Source organism: Austrofundulus limnaeus, unplaced genomic scaffold, assembly GCF_001266775.1.
Source record: "Austrofundulus limnaeus strain Quisiro unplaced genomic scaffold, Austrofundulus_limnaeus-1.0 Scaffold648, whole genome shotgun sequence".
Classification (NCBI taxonomy): Eukaryota; Metazoa; Chordata; class Actinopteri; order Cyprinodontiformes; family Rivulidae; genus Austrofundulus; species Austrofundulus limnaeus.
In genome coordinates, this window is record NW_013953050.1 from 85,906 (window position 1) to 89,737 (window position 3,832).

The window sequence follows — 3,832 nt, forward strand, 5'->3', positions numbered from 1 at the left end:
GTGCGTGACTGCACCATGAAACCTATTATCACCATTTCCTCAAACACACCACATTTCCCAAACAACCAATCAAAACAGTTTATCGCTACTAGAGTTGTAAACAGAGAGCTGCCGGGCCTCAAAATTTGGAGACGGGGGGAGCCAGGAAGCMCTTTATAAAGAGAGTCAAACCATTACAAACTCATACAAGGGGATAAAACAGACGTTTTACATGGTGAAATGTGACTGATGGCCTGCTTAAATGTTCACTACATCAGAACTCATTCAGCAAATGTGTTTCCATCTCTGCTTTTGTGCACTAACTCTTACAGGATGGGGGAAATTGGTCTTGGCGGAGGTTTGCACTCTCCGAGTGCTTCTAGTTTATAATGACTTTAATTTCTGGAYGTTCGGCCCCTCAGCTGTTGGCCTGCAGTAATTGTGGCCCCTGGAGCACTTTAGTTGTATAACCCTGAGCTACAGTGTTTGTGTTTATTATCATCAGTCCCACTGTGACTATACAACATATTCTTATATATTCTGCCAAATGTTTAATCTTGATTTTTTCTTGAAGCATATCCTGCACGTGCCCTGACCAGCTGGTTATAAAAACACACRTACATGTAATAAAACACAGGGTTCCAATCAGAATCAGACACATTATGTGGTTTGTTTCGATCAAGGTGAACAACCCCGAGCGAGCGCTGGGGTGCCTCCACAASAATGGAGGAAAGACGAAGAAAAGAAAAGAGGAGGCAGACTTCTCCTTTTCACCGAGTTCTCCATGTCAGTCGTGGAAGAAAGCTGCCAAACCGATAATTTTTGTCAAGTTCCTTTTTTTTTTCTTAGCAGCGCGACTGAAGCATCTTTGGATTGCCACATGTATAAAGACAGCCCCGTATAAAGCCATTCACGGCGCTGAATGAACACGCCATCTGTGGAGCTTTTCTTATTTCCTCTTCTCTTTTCTTCTCCTTTTTTCAAGCCTTGTAATCAAATTTGAGCAAAATCAAATGGCGCGAGGATAGAAGGAGAGTGGAGGGTGGGGGGTGGAGAAGAGTTCAATGAAAGTACCTTTTGTTGGTCTGAAACGAGCAAGTAATTTACAAAATGCCCTCCCTTTGTGCAGGGGGCTAAGGGAAGAAAGAAATCAGTAGCTTTTAGAAGCTAGGCCTTGTGCTGCGACGGGCAAGATAATGAAAGCCGTCTTGTGTTTGTGGGGCTAGAGAGCATCTCAAAGGCAGACCGGGCCCCGGCTCAGGGTTAGCTTGACTGCTAGAGAAAGAAAGAAAGAAAAAAGAAAACAAAAAAAAAAGATGCTCCTCAGTATGTGTGTGTGTGTTTGTGTGTTTGGCAAAGAGCGGCAAAAACAGGACGGCTTCGCCTGGCTACTCTTGGCAGATCCCCTCTGAGGAACAGACAGAGGTGTCGGTGCTGAGGAGAGGAGGAGGAATCAAAGGAAAGGACTCCTGATCTCCTCTTACCTGCCGTTTCCTGCAGGTGCATCCCGGACGGGCCCCCTCGCACGCAGAGGTGAGAACACCTCAGAGGAGCGCGGAGCAGTGATGGAAGGAGGAGGAGAAGAAAACATCTGAGCAGAGGGATTACTGACTGCTTCCCTGCTTCTCCTCTCACATCAGTGAGCTGACGGCTGAACGATGCAGCGTTCACCTGCCTGGATCTGCTCAGGTCCTCGTCCGGGTCCCACCTACCGCTCGTGACGGTGAGATCTGATGTTTTTAGGCTCAATTGTTGTTAAAGGTTATCAGAGAACCTTAATTAACCCATCGAATTGATTTATTTGAATCTAATTCACCCTGAAAAATAAAAACTATCTTTTCACGGTTTACAGATTACTTCTATAACGAATGAAGTGRCGTCTGAAGTTTCCTGCAGCAGACTGGTGAGTTCTGATTGAGTTTATTTGAACTTTTTGCACACATTCTCAGTCTTTCCTCACTCAGCTGCACTGCAACCTTTATTTAAGTCTTTGTTTGGCATATTCTCTTTCAAAATCACACTGTTTTAGGAGACAAGTCCATTTGTAACACAGAATTTAGAAATAAACTTCCGCTTTCATTTGTTTGAGTTTGCCGAAATGCATTTTAAAGTTGGGTTTGTTTGTATTATAATAGGAAAAYGTGTTTTTTATGAGAGAATACAGACAATAAAACAGAAGAACTGGTCGTGTAGTTTGGAATAACTTCTGTTTTAGCAAATGTTCCGAAATTCTCAAGATTTTTCGAGGAATTGTCATAAAAAAATGACATAAACCTCAAGTTATTAGTTTGAATCTGCACAGAAACCAGCAGGTAAAGTTGTTTAACATTGTAGTGATGGACACCCGTTCTTCCTCTTTATTTGAAACGCCTTATTTTGCTGAAACTGGTTTTAATTTGCGCCTGTAAAAAGTTCATATCAAGTGAAGTGAGTACAGCATAAAGTTGAGTGTCACACTTTGCCTTCTCACTTTATTTAAAAAAAAAAGTCAACAATGAACAAGTGAGGCACATTTAAATGAGCTGATTTTCTGTGTTGGCACAATAAAATGTCAGAATTTGCACCAGAACAAAAAATGCTGGGGAGACTTCAGTCGATTTGAATGCTTAATGAGCTATCTCGGTGTTAACAGGCGGTCCCGGTCCGCCTGGGGGGGGCTACAGTCGCTTAGTCACATGACATGCATCACTGCTTTGATTGTTCACAGAGCTACCCCCCCCTACACACACACACAGCCCAGGTGTGTCTGGATGTCAAATCAAGTGTGGATGTTAGAGGGTGGAAAAAGTTGAATTAGCTCTCAACTTTCTTCTTTTTTTCATTGCAAACACAATAAAAACTGYTATTTTTAATTATTTTTTTCCCATTTAAGCCTCGGGTCGTGTGCAAACTGTGCTAATTTAATTTAGTGACATACAGAATATATGTTCGATCARCCTTTCATGGCATTTTGAGAAATATCTGTCATTGTGATGAACAATAAGCGGCGGCTGTTTCCTTGGGCTCGTCAACAAGAATTATCGCYAAWATTTCGCTTTTAATTCTCATTTTTCTCCCTCCTGTAACACCCACTGTCACTGTGAAAATGACCAACCGTGTTGGTCGGTGCTAAATCTCACGGGTTATTAATCAGTGTTAGGTTAGCCATGTGTTGTGACCCGTAGAGCTCCCTGAGGAGCCCCCTCTAATAACGGCTAATGGTGTGTTAAAGTAGTGGGCGGGGCCTGCGCCGCTCGGGGGGCTGCCTGCTCTGCTCTCACCGCCAATTAAAGCTCATTGAGCAGGAGTGGTTGAGGACTGATTTGATCTGTGAGTGTGTGTGCGCACCTGTGTGTGTGTGTGTCTGTCAAGCTCCTCTTCCATCCAGATAGTTGTGTGTCGGCAGTCATTAGCAACAGCAGCTAGTCATTAAGCCTGTCATTTTCTCTGTCTGTCAGTTGACCCCTTTGATTTGGACAGTGTCTGTACTTAACCTGTGAACTCTGATTCAGTGGCTCACTCTGCATGCGGGGGTAACGCTCAGCAGCTGTGTTCAGACTTTGTTTTTCTATCCCAGGTACAAAATGAATCTGCGTGTGCTTGTTTCTGCAAGGAGCCTGTTGGTTTCATGTGTATTTTTGGTCAAAAATAAATGTACAAATGTAAAGGCAGTGTTTTCAAATGTTACAATAGGCAAATTTAGTCTGCTAACAGTTGAAATTGACTCTCTCTGCTGAGTCATTGGTTTTAGATTAGACCTTTACTGTCAWTGTACAGAGCACAATGAAATTACAGTTCAGAACACCCATTCAGAAGAAGACTTAACATAGCAAACATGGGAGAACAGTTTTGTCTTCATCATCGTGATACGACC

At 43.1% G+C, this 3,832-nt stretch overlaps 1 long non-coding RNA gene across 2 annotated transcripts in view; it reads left to right on the forward strand.

Moving 5' to 3' along the window:
* The window catches only part of LOC106531536 (uncharacterized), a 20,409-nt gene extending 18,393 nt beyond the window's left edge, over window positions 1–2,016 (forward strand). Inside the window, exons 3-4 of one of the 2 annotated variants that reach the window (XR_001311930.1) lie at window positions 1,480–1,702; window positions 1,832–2,016. This is a non-coding gene — a long non-coding RNA (uncharacterized LOC106531536). The remainder of the gene's footprint in view (window positions 1–1,479; window positions 1,703–1,831) is intronic. The other variant, XR_001311929.1, reaches the window with a different exon arrangement.
* Window positions 2,017–3,832: the final 1,816 nt, after the last annotated feature.